Here is a 20,417-nt window from a genome sequence, read left to right on the forward strand (position 1 = left end):
GGGAGCTCCCGCGGAAGCCGGGGTGACTGCCGCCCCTCTGGGGCCCTCGGGCGCCCACCCCCCCCAGGACGTCGCCCAGGGGCCCAGCGGGGGCTTCTGCTTCAGGAGCAGGAATGGGGGCGGGGAGGGGGGCGTGCTGTTCACCCGGGCGGGCGGGTGGCCTGTCCCCCTTCCCCTCTGGCTTCAGCCCATCTCAAAGCAAAGTTTCACAAACTTCCCTGGGGACAGAAGCCTCCCAAGGTGCTCCTTTAAAATGCTCTCTAGTGGGGAGTCTGTGTGATTCAGAGGATTCCGGAGTTTGTGTTTTTTTTTTTTTTTTAAGTTTTTAAAATTTATTCATGAGAGCCACATAGAGAGAGGCAGAGCCACAGGGAGAGGGAGAAGCGGGCTCCCTGGGGGCTGGATCCCAGGACCCCAGGTCACCCCGAGCCCAAGGCAGGTGCTCAGCCCTGCCCCCCGCAGGTGCCCAGGACTTTGTGTTCCTAAACAAGAAGCCAGATGATCTTCTCTGGCGTCATTAGTGCTGAAGGAGCCCAGGGGGGCTCTACGCCAAACCCCACCAAACATCCCAGCCACTTTGTGGGAGCTCTGGGCTGGGCCAGGCCGGGACCCCGCTGGCTAATCCCCTGCCTGTCCCCTCCGCTCTGCTGGAGCCCAGCCCCAGAGTGCTGGGGAAGAGAATCAAGCTGGACCCTGTATGTAAAAGGGTTTTCCACCCCTGGAACTCACTAGGAAAATGAATGATACCTTGGGCCCCCCCGGGGGGGGGGCTTTTCTTGGTTCTGCTACTTTCTTGCTGTGTGATTCTCTCCAAGAAATTTAGCCTCTCTGAAAACACACAGCTCCTTTTCTGTGAAGTCGAGATTATAATACTTTATTTAAAGTTCTCTATTAAAAAAAAAAAAGCTGTCTATTTAAAGGGATTCACGGGAACTAGCGTGGTTGCCATAACGGTTAACGTTTACTGAGCGTCTAGCATGTGCTGATCCATAGTGCAGTGACTTATGGACAATTGACTCATCCCCACGGCTGTGCATGGCGGATGTCGCATCATCTTCACTTTATGGGCGACGAAACCGAAGCATAAAGTGGTTCACTTACTGGTCAAAGCTGCGGTGGGCACAGTGTTTGGTAGGCAATGGGCATTCATTCATTCATTCATTCACTCGGTTATTTCTTAATAGTTATTGCCCTGTCACCATGAGCTCTGAACAGTACCCGGACCGTAAAGGCCAACCCGATCCTGTGGGCACATGCGGTGTAATAAAGGAAGCAAGCGTGACCTTGAACGTGGCCGACAAATGCACCAGCGCTTGAAGAGATGGCTCTAGGAAGCACTGTGAGGGCACAGGGAGGGAGAGCCCACTCCGGGGTGGGTGGGGAGACTCTGTAGAGGAGGGCCTCATTGCAAATGATGACCTGCCTTATCATCGGAAGCCATCCGTCAGGCTTTGGGGGACACAGACCCCGGTTGAGTCCTGCTTTGGTCGCTTGCTTGCTCAGTGACCTTGGGGACACCACTCCATCTCTCAGGATCAGTTTTCTAAGTTCAAGATGGGAGTGTGACTGCCCACTTCTTGCCATTACTGTGATGCTCAGCTGTGGAGAGCTGAGCCCAGTGCCTGCTTTTGTGCGATTATGACAGCAGGGCCAGGTCCTCGGGGTTTCTGCTGGCTCTAGATGGAGGAAGGGACTTGCTCCTCCCTGGTCCTATCACCCTCTCTGCTCCTAGGTTGAGTTTCAGGAAGACTTCCTGACCTCCCAGCCTATTTTTCTCCTCTGGGCACCAGGAATACAGTTGGGCCACCAAGTTGGCTTTTGTAAGTGCTTTTCATTTTGGATTATACGTTTACGAGAAATATCTCTCTTATCTGCCCAACCACCTATCAATTTAAACATGTTATTTTCAGTTTCTCAGCAAGCCCAGTGCAGGGGAAGCAGTTCTCAGAAGTTGATGGGTGAAGGAATGTTTTATGTAACCATTCTCTGAAATTTCTGACAACATCTGACTATAGGACGTCAAAAGTCTTTTTTTTTTTTAACTACAGAAATTAATTAGGTCAAGTGAACTGTAACTGTCTCTTTTAATCCTATACAATTTCATTTTAAGGTTAGAAACAAAACAGAACAAAACTAAGATACAGAGAAGTAAAGTGAGTTGACCAATGTCACACAGCTAAAAAGGTATAGATGCAGAATTTATTGTTCCTTTTTTTTTTTAAAGAGATTTTATTTATTTTGAGAGAGAGGGAAAGAGAGCATGAGTAGAGCAGGAGGGGCTAGGGAGAGGGAGAAGCAGACTCTCCGCTGAGCAGGGATCCTGGAGTGAGCCTCAGATCCCAGGACCCTGAGATCATGACCTGAGCCAAAGGCAGACCCTCAACCGACTAGGGAGCCCCTAGATGCAGAATTTAAGCATTGCTTTGTCTGACTTCCAAATTCGCGATTCTCCCTTTATACCCCTCAGCAGATTTCAGCAAATAGTCATCAATTGATCTCTCGATTTATTGACTTAGGCAAAGAATTTTTAAATCATCACATTTCATTTTCCAGGAAAGAAACCCCCACCATCTTTGAAATTCACAGAAAGACTCAGGGATATAATTTTGTTAATTCCAGGCAGGACTTCACGTCAGTACAATGGCATTCCTCACACGAGATCCATGGGCTGAGGGTCTTGGGGGCCCAGCCAATCCCGATCTGCACCAGCTACCTTTACTGACTGTTTTTCTAAGCTCTTCCTGTTAACTCCAGCTACAGGATCCTTTGGCTCTCAAGAATGCCAGGGGCTCTTTCACAAGCACACCTCACGCATGGCAGGATTTCATAAGCTAACAGTGCCATCCATGAGTTTTACGCATCATCTGACCAGTCTAGGGAAATGGGGGGGGGGGCACCTGGGGAAGAGTGATATTTCTAGAGTCATCTTGGGAAAGAAGAGTTGGCTATATGTTATTAAAAAAAAATAATTCCAGGTGATGGTTCTATCATTTCATTGCAGTAGCTTGTTAGCCTCGACCTAGTTACATGAAAATATTCCTTGTCCTTCTCTCATTACTTTCAGGCTCGCCCTTTTCTTTACATTATAATAGATGTCCAGCAAAGGTCTGTCTTCCATACCAAAAGAAAAGCATGCCAAAGGAATAACCTCACATCTCTTGCTCACTTACTCTAAGCCAGGCATTGTACTATGTATGTTCCACGCATAAACTTATTCAATCTTACCCTAAACTAATAAGAGAAATGTTATTATTCCTATTGCAAAAAAATAAAAATAAATAAAACCAAGGATCACTGAGATTATTTTTACAAAGTTACATTCAATAAAGGACACAACCATGATTTATATTTGATTGACTCCATTATGGCTGCTAACAGTTATATAGACGGTATAAGTATTAGGCACTAGTCTAAAATCTTCACACCTATTAACTAATTTAATTCTTTCATAATGCTATGAGATCTATACTATTTCTCTGGTTTCAAGGAGAAAATGCAGGCTTTAAAGGATTAAATAATTGGTCTGAAGTCTTATAGATAGTACTTGGCAGACTTGGGATTTGAACTTGCAAATCCTGGGTGCCAGATTCTGTACACGGTACCATTCACCACTGCACCCTTTGGCCTCCCTGGCTCTTGTTGGTGATTCTTTAAGTGGGTCTCTGTTAAGGATTATGAAGGGGAAATATTGCCAGAAACCCTTGGGAAAGGAAAAATGGATTCCAAAGAGGCATGCCCAAGCCAATGGCCCAGTCTGGGAGAGAGAGGGTCAGTGAGGAGACTTTCAATTTCCTTGCACTGATCCATTATACTACTTTAAATGATCTCAAAAGGGATGGTTAGCCTGAAATCTGAAATTAATCATTTCCTCCTCTTTGTTTGAGCTTCAGTTTGAAATTTCACCAGGTGATGTTCCTTGGTATAAAAATGCTCCTCATCCTACTGGTGTCATACAAATGCCAAAATAAATACAGAGAAATGTGAAAAAAATATTTAAGTTAGATAGATTTATCTACCTACCTAGGGAGTCTCCAAAAATATAAATAGAATGACAATGCATATAGGAACTAGTTGAGTCAAACTTAAGTTTATTAGTTTATATTTGTAAAAACATTAGAGATCATTTAGAGTTGAATTAATTCAATCTTGTATTTTAAGGAGGCTTAAAAAGTGGGTGCAGATGGCAGAACTAACTTGCCCGTGGTCAAAAACCGTGGAAAGTGGACAAAATTGGCTTGACTCAGCTCGTCATGATCCCTGAATTGTTAACTGCAGGAGAAATTTGGATGATCCACTGAGAAACTAGAAAGAAATTAAGTTCTAAAAGAAAAATTTTCTGATCTCAGTAAATAGGAAGTAAGAGAAGCAAAACCTCAACGTAGTCGGCGTTTTCTAGAGGGTTCTGAAGAAAGAAGCCTAATATAGGTTTTTGAAAACAAGCGAGGAGGGGAGAAATGAATTTCCAGGAATGGAAATGGGTGCACACTGGGGCGAATTCGCGATGGTGACGTGGCTGGGTAGAGGCCCCTGAGGCAAAGAAGAAAAATGGGACTTGAAAATTGTTGTAAAAGGCCTCTTAACATCTTTATAGAGCAAGGAATGAGGACAAGGTTGGTGTCACTTGGAGTCTCTTCTAATTTTAAGATTTTTCTCACCAAAATGATGAAAGTTATTTACCCCAGTGCCTTCTGTTCTATCCCTACCTCAAAGTCTATCACATCCCTCTGTCTTGGGGTTTCTCAATGACTTGGAAAGATCCCCACATGTCCTCCAAATAAACTTTCCACTCAAACATGCCAGGACTCATGCTGTTTCACTTAGCTGCAGGGCTCATTCTGAAAGGTTCTTAAATGCATTTGGAATGGATTTCTTTAAAATATGTATATGTTTGTCCATTAAATTAAGGATCCAACCTTCTGGTCTGAGTGCCTATTGGATCCATAAGGGGGGGGGGGATAACTTTCACCTGAAAAAACTTCCAGCAATATTGCGCTAATGTATCTTGAAAATAGTTCTCATGTATCATATGATCAAAGCTCATGCCGTATATAATCTTCATATAGACAAATCAGCAGATTATCTGGGAATTTAACTAGGAAACATTCCTAAAAATAGACTCTTTCCCTGCCATTTCTGACTTTTTTGCCTGCTCTGATTTCCTTTTCCTGGCTTTTCTGGACTAAAGTGAGTGGGCTCCTGGATTCACCCATTTAATCCAACATACAACTTCGGCTCTCATGTCACAGTCCTTTTTATGTTCTTTCTCTATAAATGGTCTTGCCATGAGCCACCATAATGGGCTGGCTGTAGGGCAGTGATTTTCATGGAAAATAATAATAATTATCCCTTGCTTTTTATGTTATAATTAGGATATTATTGAACCCCTACCTTGTAACAGTGTACTGTACACGTTACATGAACTATCTCATTGAATCATCACAACCCCTCAATAGGCTAGGTAATATCATTAATCCACTTTTACAGATGAGGACATGGAATGCCAAAACTTAAGTAACTTGCCCAAGATTATGAAAAAAAAATCAGAATATGCCATTCTGAAATATGTCACTTTGGAAAAACGGTGATGTTGGGGTGCCCGGGTGGCTCAGTGGTTAAGTGCGTCTGCCTTCGGCCCAGGGCCTGATCCTGGAGTACCGGGATCGAGTCCCACATCGGGCTCCTGCATGGACCCTGCTTCTCCCTCTGCCTCTGTCTCTCATGAATAAGTGAATAAAATCTTTAAAAAATAAAAACGGTTATGTTGAGCTGAAGGCATTTGAGAATCACCAGATGCAATGACGTTCTCGGTCCTCCTCTTATCTACCTAACTGAGGCATAAATTTCCCTTTGTGAAACTGCCCTCTCCTTCTCCTGTGCCAGGAATCAGAAAGCAATTCTTATCACTGGAGACTGAGAGTGGGCACCAAAATAAGTCTGCATAAACAAGCCTAACTAAAAGAAGGCTTATCTCCTATTAGTTTCCCTCATATATTTCCTAGTCACTGCCCTACAATTTATCATCCCTTGAGGCCCAAACTCCCTTTCTTTTGTTAAAGTGATACATAAGCCCTGGGATCCAATTTCTTGCTTTTACGAGCTTTACTTGTTTTCTGTGAACTTCCAAATATATAAAATGAAAATTGTATGTCTTTTCTCCTGTTAATCTGCCTTTTGTAAATCTAATTTGCAGGTCCCCAGGAACTGAACCTAAGAGGGTAGAGGAAACATTTTTCCTCCCTGATAATTACATGCTAGAAGTCAAGGACCTGGGATTTAACCTCAGAAATTCTCACTCAAGAGTCAGTGTTCTTACATCCATGCGGTGTCATTTGTAAAGATCACTATTTTTGTTTTATTTTGTTCTTATTGTGGTCCCGTGAAACCAAGAGAAACAAGGTTTAAAATGAAAATGGCTTCCAGAAAGGTAGCATGTGGTGTGGCCCTCACCTCGTGTTGAAATGTGAATGTTCAGCATCAAGTTCTTTCTTGGAAATAAGATCAAGAAAAGAGAAACAAGATGAGGGGAAGGACTCAGGAGATAAGGGGTAGCAGGGAGAAGGGAAGGGAAGAGAGAAGAGAGGAAGGCGATGAAGAGGGAGCCATGAGGGAAGAGGCAAGCAATCCTCCATGCCAGCCGCTGTGACAGAGTCAAGAACACACAGCTGGATGCAGCCTGTTTTCTACTTGTGAAATTCTCAGACTTCCAGGTAGATGAGATCTAAAATATGAGTAAAACAGACTATAGGAAAGGGTTGAGCAAGGGTTACTTCTTCTTGAAATTGTCCCACCTCCCTGATCCATCAAGCTCTCGAGCTCCCATAACGAGCAATGTAGACTATCTCTTTAACTCCATTTTCTCAGCCATAGCCTGGAAGCTGAGCAGGAGGCTTTAAAGCATGAAAACTGGCATCTCCACGGGTATTGCGCCAGCCAGAGCTAGGCCACGAGGCCTTCAGTGTCTGCTCCTAGCCCGTGATGCCTCCCCATTGACTTGCGGCAGGGCCCTGTTGCCCTAGACCGATTGCTTCATCAGCTTGATCCTCTCTGTTCTTAGGCATGAGATTCCCATAGACGGACTGGGATGTTCTCAGAGCTGCCTTGGCTCATTTCCTGTCCTGCAGCAGCACTTTGGGAAAGAAAGCCCAACAGGGGATCCCTGGGTGGCGCAGCGGTTTGGCGCCTGCCTTTGGCCTAGGGCGCGATCCTGGAGACCTGGGATCAAATCCCACATCGGGCTCCTGGTGCATGGAGCCTGCTTCTCCCTCTGCCTATGTCTCTGCCTCTCTCTCTCTCTCTATCATAAATAAATAAAAATTAAAAAAAAAAAGAAAGAAAGCCCAACAGGTTTGGACTGAAATGCATTGCAAATCTCCAGGGGCACTGAATGATTATGTCGAACATGTTTCATTGTATGAAGAGTTGTAGGGATCTCTGGAAGGAATATTTGTAGAAGTTTCAATGTCCTTCTCTGAAAGCACTTCTAAATCCCCCTTGTTTATTTGCTAGTTCATTCATCCCCTCTCTCATTCATATGTATGCACACTCGCGTGTGCACACACATGTACACACACAATCATCCCTGAGATCATGTCAGTCATCTGCGAAGTCAGAACAGGTGAGGCCCCAGTAAATACAGAAGTCTCGTTTACCCCGAGCTTAGCATGTGCACATTCCTGCTGGGGAAGAACAAGCACAGAGTAACGGTTCAGCGAATGCCTCTACGGTAAATGTTTCGGATGTAGGGCGCGGGTCAGAGTACGCATCTGTTCTACAAATGCTAGTTCTCTGAAGTGAATGGCTCAGGTTTGGCAATTAGGATTCGTAGCCAAGTCTTGGGACCCTCAGTGCAGTGTCTTTCCACTCAAACAGAAAGTTAAGACCTCTGCATAATAGTAAATATAGAAGCTAGGAGGGATCATGCACCATGGAAGAGAAAGACTTTTTCCAGTGAGAACGAAAAAAATCCACAAGAAGGAGAAGACATGGTGAATTAGGCATGAAGGCCCAAGCCTAATAGTGCATGCGTCCGGTACTGCTCATGGTGCAGCTATTGCCAGGGCTCCCAAGGCAGACACATCTAAGACTTGCTTCCAACATCCACTACAATCTAGCAGCCTGGGAAGCTGGGGCTACATCTGAGTGAACTTTTTTGGCACCACGCACTAAACTTCATTTGGAAACAAAGAGAGGTAGAGGAAAAAATCTTGTCCCAACCGCAGCTCCAAAATCGGAGGCTTAGAGAGCTGGAATTAGGGAATTAATTCTCTTCCGAAAATTACACATTTCCTACAGCTTATAGTCAGTCAGTGTGGGAGTTGGGTCTGCAGGAGACTGCTTGTTTTCCACCATTAGATTATTGCAATGCTGAAATCAGCTCGTGCTAGTTTCCTTTTTGCTGCTATAACAAATTACCACAAAGTGGATGGCTTTAAAAGTCTGAAATGGGTCTCATTTGGCTAAAATCAAGGTGTCAGCAGGGCTGTGCTCCTTTAAAAGTCCCTAGGAAAGAAACTGTTGCCTGGCCTTCGCCGACTCTAGAGCCTGCCCACAAGCCTTGGCTGTGGTTAGCCCCATCTTCAACACCAGCCGTGGCCAGCGGAGTCTTTCTCTGGCAGCATCATTCTGAACTTGACTCTTCTGCTTCTCTCTTTCATCCATCTTGTGATTATATCCGGGCTGCCTGGATTATCCGGGATAATCATCATACTTTCAAGTCAGCTAAAGAGCAACCTTAAGTCCATCTGCAACTTTAATTACCTTTTCCATTAACTAGTGTATCCATGGACCCTGGATATTAGGAGGTAGACGTCTTCGGAGGGCCATTATTGTGTCTACCACACGGTTAAGTTATATGAATAACCTTTAATAGGAAACACTGCCAACCCCTAAACTAAACCTACAAAGATGGACTCTACTTCATCAGAAGCAAGTCACTTGAGACGTGTGTGTGTGTGTGTGTGTTTAATGTACAGAAAGAGAACCTTCTCTTTCAGAAGGAAAGGGCAGCTTTAATTAGCATTCTTATCTCTGAATTTCCAATTTTCACTAAGAAAGGACTCTGAAGAAATTACATTTCAAAATACTGAAAAGGAACACCAAACAATTTAGCAGACATAAGCTAATGACCAGACGAAGGGACACTCTCCTTTCATTTTAGTGGTCAGAAGCAATTAGATACAGAGCAGGTGTTTCCGGTAAGCCCAGGACTAACCTAGGAATTACAGGACACAGAACCTCAGAAAAGAAAGAACTGGGATAATGTTCCTCCTTTAAAACACTTCCAGGAGGATCAGAAAAGATAATGGAGGAGGAGGTGCTTCCTAAGTGGTGCAAGGACACTCGGGGGTAATGCTTTAATTAACTGGCCCGGACTCCCTACAATGGATAAGACTAGAAATGAACCAAGATCTTCAGCTACTGAGGTATTCATTTTACTCCAAGTTGTCAATCCTCTGGACACAAGCAAGTCACAGACCATGATTTTCCCAAAGACTGTTCACTGCAATAACAAAACAATGACAAATGAGTTTTCTCCTTGGAAGATCCTTATGATGATTCCTCCTCAAAACACTGCACTTATTTGTTATTTTTTTAAATCTTTTTTTTTGTTTTGTTTTAAAGATTTTATTTATTTATTCATAGAGACACACAGAGAGAGGGGGGGGGCAGAGGCACAGGCAGAGGGAGAAGCAGGCTCCTGCAGGGAGCCTGACGTGGGACTTGATCCAGGGTCCCCAGGATCACACCCCGGGCTGCAGGCGGCACTAAACCGCTGCACCACAGGGGCTGCCCAAAACACTGCATTTAAATGGGCTGGAAGCTTACACACGTTGAGGTAAAAATCACCTGTCACACTTTCCAAACATCTGCATTGATCCAGGATTTTGGTGTGATTTTATGTAGACTTGCACTTTGGCACACTTTTTCTCACTCATGCCTTATATCGGTCCATTTTAAAAATGAGAAAACTGAAGTTGTAAAGGTTTCCCTTCATCCACGGTCAAAACCAGCAACAAAGCTGAGTTCTAAAATGATGCATTCCAGTTTTGCATTTTTTTTTTCGTCTTTAACATTTACAGAATGCTTTTTTCTGTGTTGGGTGCTGTGGTTAAGTGCCTCATTTTCATGATTTATAAAAGGTGGATAATAAAAGTGTGTACCTGCTAGTGTTACCAGGAGCAATAAATAGATTAGTCCGTGGTACAGTTGAAGCATTCAGGGTATTGTAGGTCGCAGAGCAAGAGCTCTATTTGTAAGAGTAATCATTATTATTTCCTCACGCGCCAGCTCTGAGGCATTTCTACTGTTACGCCTATTCGACGAAGGAAGAAACTATAATTCAGATCGGCTCAGATATTTGTTACAAACTAGTGTGTGACCGAGCAAGCCATGAGAAGCCGTCCATATTCGCACAAGTCAGCCTCACCCTGCCTCTCAGGGCTCGGTTCTTTGAAACTGAGACATTCTTGGTCATTCAGTCAGTCCTGGGCTTCCAAGCAGGGGGAGCAGAGCCTAAAGTAACCAACCTGCATAGCTGTTTAATCTATCTGGAAAGATCCTCAGATTTCAGATGCTGGAGCTCAGTCACCATTTCTTTATCTGAGGACTTTGACTTGCACACAATTTCCATCTCATCTCATTCATGCATTTATTTATTCATTCTTCAAAAAGGTTGACATTGATTATGTGCCATGCAAAATATGCAAGGGGCCATGGGGGATAAATATCAGGGAGAAACTTATAGTCTGGGCAGGGAGGTAAGGAATGAGCATGAATCACTAAATCCACGGAAGAAGATTAATGTCTGTGAGAAAGTGTTTCTAGAGCGGTGAAAATCTGGAAGAGGGAGAGGAGCAGAGAAGTAGGGGGTTGAGGTCTGTTAGGCAACGCTTCCTGAAATCTGGGTTTGATTCATAGTGGTTCAATCATCCCTTCAGTGAATCAATCAACATTTATTCAGTGTCCACTATGTACTAAAATATGCGAGACCTCTCAATCCAATCCAATCACCAATTTCTGGAGACTGCAAAGTATTAGTACTTTACAGTACTAATTCTCACCAAGGCTCCTAACATAGCCTTACACCCAGGCCACGAATAAGCATCCGATTTTCCCGCTTTCACTTTTATACAGTAGCCAGATTAAGAAGTGTACTTTTCATTTAACTTCCCTGCAATGGCCTTTCAGTTGCTGTCCATTGCCCTGGGGATGACATTCAAACTCCTCACCATGCATTGGCCTTTCTTTGATCTCAACTGAGACCAATTTTATTCTCAACCCCCCCACCCCCACCCCCACCGCTCTCTCTTTACAGAGCCTTTCAGTTCTCTGACTAAACCAAGATCTTCCCTGCCTCAGGTCTTTGTGCTTTGTGATCTTTCTTTTCCCCCTTCTTATTTCTTGCTCTTTCTCATCACTCAGTTCTAGATTCGAATGCTATCTTTTCATAGTCTCCCCCAGCACCTACAAAACTGCTTGGCCATTCTAGGCTTTTCATAACTTCGTTTGTTGAATGAATAAGTGAATGAATGAATGACATAAAAGCAGGGTTCTTCTCCCATGTGGTCAATGGAAGCTGCGTGAATTGTCTCAGCAATGGTCATAAGCAGAGACCCGCAGCTAGCTTTCGTTTATAGTACAGTGGCTTCAGGACGGAATTCACCAGACTGGAAATGTGGGAGATGCTAGACTGTGAAAAGTTGCAAGAATCTCTAGGAGAGTTGAATGATGAGGATTTAATGAGCGTTTCTGGGTGGTGAAGTGGCATGATCACGGCAGTGTCCTGTTTGTTTCATCTGGCAATAGCAAAAGCAAAAGCAACCAGAGCAATGAAAGAAAGGAGAAGAGAAGCCAGAGACAGGAAGACCAGGGAGTGGGCTTCTGCAAAGGTCTGAGCCAGAGGTCACATCCCCAGGCAGAAAGAATGAGAGATGAACCCGGAAGAGCTTGAGTGGTGCAGAGATCAAGGAGAGGAGGCATCAGAGATGATCTGAACTGGGGTTCCTAGGTGGCTCAGTCTGTTAAGCATCTGCCAGTTAAAATTTTGGTGGAATTGCATTTGAATAACAAGCGGGGAATCAAGTACAGCTGCTGGGTTGGTAAATTAAAATACAAAGCTATACTTTGGGAGAGAAGCTAGAGCTTGAGATAAAAATTAGATTAATCCATATAAATGATAGTTGAAGTGACAGGAGTGAATGAGATATTCAGGGAAGAGACATGTACAGAGAGAGAGACAGAGAGCATGAGATAAGAGCAAGGGGTCAACACTGTAGGAGCAAGAGGAGCCACGAGTGCCAGAGCAGGAGCGGTGGGAGAAATCTAAGGAGACCGTAGGAAGTAATATTTTCATAGGAGTCAAAAGAAGAGAGAGCTTCAAGGAGAGGATCAACCATTATGTTAAATATAAGAACCCAGTCATTCTCCAGATTGAAGTATGGTTCTCTCATGAAATAATTTGAGTCTGGTCAAAGTGCAAGTGTATGTGTACATGTGTGTATATGTGCAGAGGACTGGAGTTCAGGGGGTGAACGGGCAAAGAATGCTCTAACGAATTTTCAACTATAATTCTTCTTTTTTAATTTTTTTTTTTAGATTTTATTTATTTATTCATGAGAGACACACAGAGAGAGAGAGAGGCAGAGACACAGGCAGAGGGAGAAGCAGGCTCCATGCAGGGAGCCCGACGCGGGACTCATCCCGGGTCTCCAGGATCACACCCCGGGCTGCAGGCAGCGCTAAACCCGCTGCACCACTGGGGCTGCCCTCAACTATAATTCATATGCTTTTCTACTTAAAGCCAAGACAATTCTGTAACTACTACTGAGCATCCAGTATGTGCCCACCATTGGGACAGGTGCCGGGGATACAATATGTGTGACTGAGGTAGCTCCTGCTCTCTTATGGCCTATAGTCCAATGGGAAATGCAGAGAAGTAAGCAGGCAGTCGTCAGACATCCTAGTGAGAGCAATGGTCATTCATCATGGTAGTTCGCCAGACAAATGCTTGAATCTGGACAGTTTTCCGAGAAAAAAAAAAAAATGTCACCTGAGCTGAGATCTAAAGGATAAGTGGGGTCATACAAAGGTGAGGAAAACATGTTACTAGTAGAGGGAAAAGTTGTTGTAAGGTCTCAGACATGGGCAAGAACTCAGTGCCCTGAGTGGGCTGGCTTCAACAGGGGCCACCCAGAGACGATGGACTGGATGGGGAAAAAAAGATTATATTTCAAGATGTAAGGCTGGTAAAGTAGGCAGGACTAGATCACAAGGACTCTGTAAGCATGCTAAAGGGATTTGCTTCTTCTGTCTTCAGAGTCCTGGGGGACCAATGAAAGATCGTAAGCAGAGGCCAGACATCAACAAATTTGCACTTTAGAAAGATCACCGGGGTTGTTATGTACAAAACAGACTGGGAGGTGAGTGTGGCTAAACTACAGGCAAAGAGACTAATTAAGAGGCTCCTCCAAGTGGAAGATGAATTAGGAACGTGGTGGACTAGCTGGGGAGCTGTAGATGGACATAGAGATACGGAGGTGATGGATTCTCCAGGTGCTGAGAACTGAATTAACCATGAGGGCTGCAGGGGAGGGCTCCTGGATGAACAAGTTTCCAGAAAAGAACCATATGCCCTCTCTAGTTGAAAGTCGGGCTTAGTTGCAAAATCGCTCATAGTGTAAAGGGCTAACGCACAGGTGCATGTAGGTTTGAAACAAGAGGCATAAAGTTTAGTGACTGGACAGTGCACTAGTCGGAGGTGGAAACGGCGTGTGCATCACAACTTGGAATTTGCTAATAGAAGCAGCTGAATCTTCCCAAAGCGACCGTCTCCACCTTTGGAATGGTGGAGAGAATGGAGAATTAAGAATAAGTGGCATGTGAACATTGTGGCCATTTAAAACCAGATGCTTTTGCTCAGTGGACTCTCCCCGCCTCCACCTGTCTCAGAAAGGTGAATTCTCCAGGTAAGTATCTGCTCGCTATCCCTGTGATGCCAAGTAGGAAGCTCCCCATTACCATACTAATCATTAGCAAATCCACTACAGATTATCCGAATTGGACCAATTTTCAGCGCCTCACTGCCATCGCCTGATCCAAGCCATCATCCTATCCTTTCTGGGTTTTGTCTTCTAGGTCATTGCTCATCTTGTGCCCTTACCTCCTGCCATTGCTTCCCTTTTCCCAGGCTGCCAGTGCCTGCCTTGGCCTGCCCTTTGGTTTTCCTCCCTCCTCACCCAGATGAGCTTTTCTCTTCTCAGGCCCCTCTGTTCCCTCTCCCCCTCTTTGTCATAACCTGCCTCCTTCCATTTGTTCCCTTCCTGAGCTCCACCTTTTATTCACATCCAGTTGTCATCTTTTATATTTCTTTCTCTAGCCCCTCTGTTCTTTTTATTTTTTAAAGATTTTATCTATCCATCTATCTGTCTATCCATCCATGCCTCTCTCCATTGGGAAAAAAAAAGGGGTTTACATAGTAAACCTTTTATTTTTTATTATTTTAAAGATTTATTTATTTGGAGAGAGAATGAGAGAATGAGGGAGGGGAGGGGCAGAAGGAGAGGGAGAGGGAAAAGGAGAGAAGTAGACTTCCCACTGAGCATGGAACCCCACGTGGGGCCTGATCTCACGATCCCGGGACCATCACTTGAGCCAAAATCAAGTCAGATGCTCAACTGACTCAGCCATCCAGGTGCCCCCAGAGTAAACCTTTTAAACTATGCAGCAAATCATGTGACAACTCTGCTCAACATCTCTTACAATTGCTCTCATTTTTCTAAAAGTAAAAAGTAAGGACCCATGCAAACTGTGGCATGAACCATTCGTGATGACTTTCTGACCTCAGCCCTCCTCACTTCCCCCTTACTCATTCACTACAGCAGCACCGGTCTCCTCCGTGTGCTTTGGTCATCCTATGCATGCCTCTGCCTCAGGGCCTTTGCACTCGTGGTTTCCTCTACCTGGACCAACCTTCACCCAGATTTCTACATGACTTACTCCCTTGACGATGTCAGCTCAGTATTCCGTTACCACTTTAGCCATCTCTGGAGGCTGCCTTTCCCAGAACTGCATTTTTTTTTTTTTTTTGGCCTCAATTTCCCTTCACCTCTTCTAAACTCATTTATTCTTCTGAGCAACTACCACCATCATAGAGTCATACTTTATTCATGTGGTTTTCCCCACTAGACTCTAAATGCCATTAGATAGATTTTTGTCAGTTTTATTCACAACCCCCAGCACTGAGGACACAACTGACATGTCCAAGGAGCTAGATAATGAGTTGACGAATGTTTTCTGAAATATCCACCCAAACAGTAAACATTCATTCATAAGTACACACACACTTTTCCCCTTAATTAACACAAATAGATGTAATAGACTCCCCTTAAATATTTCCTATTTGAATGTAATATAAATGTAGATAGAGAAGAAAAAAGAAAACCACCAGGTTTCCTCTAGGAAAAAAAAAACACACTAGGAATTGGTTTCATAAGTTGCTTATACAGAAGCTGAAAATGTGACATGTAACCAAAGCTCAAAAAATATTTGAGTGCTAAAAAAAAAAAAAAGTCACTAATCTGCCTTTCAAGGCAAGTGAGTCCTGAAATGGAGAATTCTTATTCTTATTTTATTTTATTTATTTTATTTTATTTATTTTATTTTATTTTATTTTATTTTATTTTATTTTATTTTATTTTATTTTATTTTATTTTATTTTATATATTTTTTTGATCGCCAAAGTAGGTTGGGGTATAAAATTTTGGGTTGAACAGGGTAAGTGGAATTGCTCGGCATGATTGAGGAAGAAGGTATTGAAGCCCCATCTGTCCTCTGTTTCCTGTGTCTTTGGTGGCCACAGTTGTGTGGGTAGAAACCACAGAACCACGAGAGGGGAAAAAGCCATGGAAGTGAGGACACAGAACCCAGGGAAGCGTGCTCCTCCAGAAACAGCAATTTACCGAGTGCCCACTTTGTTTGAGCCATGGTGGCGGAGGGCCTGCACCTACTCTCTCCTGTTTGCTCACCAGGACTCCGGGAGGTGTGTATTATCTGCTCTTAGCAGAGAAGGAACGTGACCCGGGTTTAAAGTGCTTTTGCATTTGCACAGAATTTGTTGGCTCTGCGTTTGAACCTCATCTGGCATAGCACCTCTTCCCCCTAGAAACGCTCCCCCTTTGTTCTTTGAACCACTCTTCCCTTCTTGCCACATCGCAGAAGACATTTTTCCTTCGAAATTATTTCCACAAATGGTAATTTGGTTTCCAGGTAAGATCATTAAAACCTTTTGTGATGCAGAAGGCAGCCAAAAGATTATGATTGTTTCTATGGAAATATGAGCCAGGAGTGTTAAACTGCCGACAATAACAAATGAACTTTGGGAATATAATCTGTTCCCCTCTTCTCAGAGGAGATAAATAGGTGGCAATGTTCAATTCCTCAGTGCATTCCGTGTATCAGCTTCCCAGATAGCTTTGGGTCTTGTATTTTTTTCCCATCACCAAAGTACAAAAGCTGCAAGATTTCCTACTGCCCAGAAGTAAGGAGGAGTGCCAGAGCCAAGTTCTCATCTCAGACATTACAGACTTCAGTGTGCATCTGCAAGCTCCAAATAGGACTGTAAACATGTCAGCCAAAACAAACTGTAATTTTTATAAAATAAATCTGGGGAGCATGTTTTTCTGGAACCTAATGCTCCACGTCTACGAGTGCAGTTAGGAGGCACGAAAGGCAGCACAGCTCGCCTCCGCTCCTTGGCAGTGCTCTACCCCATACAAAACCTGGTGGGAATAACCAAGGCATGAGGCCTCATCTTTCCCTCTTTGCCACTTCCCGGGAGCGAGATGTTCAAGAAAGCCAAGAACTGCTCCTGGCCAATTCAAAACAGAGTTGCCCGTTGCAGTGTTCCTCAAAGCACAGCAGCAGCAAGTCCTGGGAACTTGGTAAAGATGCAGAATTTCGAGCCCCCTCCACGTTGACCGAATCCGGATCTCTGGGGTGAGATGTGGCAATCTGCGTTGCACAAGCTCTGGGGATGGGGATGTTCCCTGAAGTTTGAGAAGCATAAGCTAAAGGGAGGAACTTAAGCTTTGGCCCAGAAGATGGGGTTCAAGTCCCTGCAGCAACACTTGATGAAGAATTGTGTTGGGATAAGTCATTTGACCGCTCTGGCTTCCTTTTCCCTTAAGTGTAAAGGAGATGAACTAATACTCTCGAGTTACTTCTTATCACAGTATCACAGCACCTCATGGCTAGCTCAGGCCGGTACCAATGACGCTGACCTGGTGAAAGATTCGGCGATCAGCTCCTGCCTGCTCTTCTCTATTCTAGCTCGTATAATGACAATAATCATAATCATCACCAGATCAAAAATAACAGCGATATCTTTGTACCTCCTGTGTGCCAGGCACTTTCTCAGGAGTCCGATGTTTGTTTGAAATATGCCTTCTCGCAGTAATTATTTCGATTTCTGGTACCAGAAGAAAAACTAAAGAGGTTTTGTAACTTCCACAAGGTCACAAAAAAGGAAATGATATTGTCAGGATTTGAATCCAGGTCTGATTTTGAAAATCTGTGCTCTTTCCCTTCTGCCGAGGTTTCTCTTCTGAGAACTGGGATCTTTTCATCTGTTGAAGGAAAACCAACCAACCAACCAAACAAACAAAAAAACAAAAAACAAAAAAACAAACAAACAAACAAAAAAACAAAACAAAAAGAAACCTCCCAAAACCCCACAAACCTACCACAGTCCATAAGATGGGGCTAGGCAGACTGGACAATTTATTTAAGTTTATAAAGCAATTACTTTGAATATATTTAACACATATATTGACTTCATATAAAAGCCACTTTACCTAAGAGTGATCAATAAACAAGGCCTGTCGTTGTTCTAAACTGCTGATTTATTGACAATTCTGAGATGCTTTGTCCCTGGTGAGAAGATGCAGAAAATGGAAGGTGGAGAGAACTTTGGAAAGCTTCTAGCTTAAAAAAAGTCATTACTAAGCCAAAGGGAACTTAGAATTGGAGCAGCAAGTGATTTGTCCAAGATCACATAGCTGGTTGGTGGCAAGAATCTGACCAGAATGTATCTAACTGCCGACCTGAATTGGTGCTATTGCCAATAAGGTCTTATTAAATCAAACCAGATCATACCTTTTTTTTTTTTAATCAAGTAGGCACAAATGCATCCATATTCAAGAGAGGTTTATAGGGAATATAAATCTGTGGTGCAAGAGAATCCTAAATGGTACATGAGGATTAGTCAATCTAATAAAGTTAGGATGATGATTTTGGGCGAAGGCAGCAGACTACACAAAGCTTTGGGGTTCTGGAATCAAGGACTCCATGTGTGGAACTATTAGAAAATTTCATCTGCTAAAAATTTTAAAGTGCAAATCAGGAATCAGCAGGTTGGGAGGCTGGAGAGACATGGAGTGATCAGGTCCTGGAGGGCTGGGAAGGCCATTCTAGGGCATTTGAAATTGATGAAGAGTTGCTGAAGAATTTATGCCAGGGACTCACATTGTCAGATTTGTATCTCAGCTCCCTCTGGCTACAGTGTGGACTGTGAAACACCAATTTAAGGGGTGAAGGAGGGAGGGAGGGAGGGAGGGAGGGAAATCCAAGACTAAAGACATTGGAACTGGTGATATGTTATTTCAGGCAAAAGAAGGTAAAGCCATGTGAGGTCAATTCTTCTAGCAATAGAGAGGGAAGATCCCAAAGATTTTTTCTGAGATGTAAAATGACCACGAGTTAGCGACTGAGTCAACAAGAAAGGAGAGGGTTTACAGGTGACTCTTGGATTTTTAGCGTGGGTAACTGATGGATGGGGGATGAGGTCGGGAGAGCAAGGAGGACTACATGTGGCCATGTGGAAATGGTAAACGCAGCACTGAGGTCATCGGGTCATTGGATCATCAGAGCGGAGACATCCTGGAGACAGTCAACACACCTGGCCCATAGCCCATTACACCATATGAGGCTGCCCAAGGCAAGAGGGTAGCACGGGCAGGGTCAGAGTGACTTAAGCATATAACATATATACATAATGAAGAGCCAGAAGAGACAAAGAAGTGAGAGAGAGATGGGACAATTGATGGGGCATTTCTGACAGTAGAGGGATCAACAGGCGTCATTTGGCTCTGGCTTAGAGAAATCTGGTCAACTCATGTAATAGCAGAAGTACAGGCCTTTGCATATCAAACGTGTTAATCTACGGGAATTAATTCTATATTACAGCTGGAGGGTCCTTGTAAAACACCGGGGATTCCCACATGATGATGTTAACACAGATCAGACGTCTGGAAAGACTTAACAAGCTTCTTCTGACGCCCATCTGGTCATACAGACCAGAATGCCTCACACAAAGGCAAAGCCAGCGACATGCTTCCTCTGATTCGACAGGCACATGGCGTATCTCTGAAATAACCAGGAGAATATATTCTGGGAATACAGGTGTGACAGATAAAAGTAACCAGTAATCCTTGGGCCCTTCCCACCTTCCCTCATTTATTGCAGAGCTTTTAGAACAAACCAAAGGGCCTAACCATAGAAGGCTTTCATTGTTCCAGCTCTAATACATATACCGACGGTCAGAGAGTTTATACTTAATATTTATTTAGTGGATAAACTTCCCTAAAACATAGTTTGCATATGCGTGCATGTGTAAGCAAATGTGTATGTGTGTGTATGTATGATTTCTTTTTCAATATCTGACTTGCTTGAGAGCTCAAACCAAGCAGGTTCCCAAATTATGCTAAACAGTGGGGCAAGTTGGATGAATTTCACGATGAATAAAGTTTGACACAACTTTATTTTGAAAATGGAGTAATCAAATTTGAGGGAGCTGGTATCCAGCATTCTTGCACGGTTTGAACATAGAGCGGCTTTGGACACAGTGTAGAAGGGAGTGCAGGTCCTTTCGGGTGCATCCGGCATCTTGTTTGATCACAGCAGCTGCCCTGCCAGGGAACTACTGTCCAATTATTGGGAATGGTTATTATGAATTAGTATGATTCTAAAACATACTATTTCCCCTGACATCTTGTTGGAATTTGCAGGCAAATTTTTGGTCGATCTGCTCATTGAATGTAGTCTTTTGGCTTTTTTTTCTCCTTGGAAGTGGGTATGTCAACAGGATAGCGATAAAGATCCTCAGAATGGGGGACATTGAGGCTTAGAGAGGTCACCTATCTTGCCCAGGGATGTGAATTGGAATGGATGCAGCCAGGATGTCAACCCAGGTCTATCTGATGTTGAAAACTGGTCAAGAACAAATATTTATTTACCATCTGCTGTACTGACATAGACGCTGCTCTAAGTCCTGGTTTCTAATAGCAGATAGGCTAGAGGAGCAGCTGCCCTTCAGATGCTTGCATTCCAGAGGACAGAGCTGGACACTGAACAAAACACGTAGA

Source organism: Nyctereutes procyonoides, unplaced genomic scaffold, assembly GCF_905146905.1.
Source record: "Nyctereutes procyonoides isolate TBG_1078 unplaced genomic scaffold, NYPRO_anot_genome, whole genome shotgun sequence".
NCBI lineage: Eukaryota > Metazoa > Chordata > Mammalia > Carnivora > Canidae > Nyctereutes > Nyctereutes procyonoides.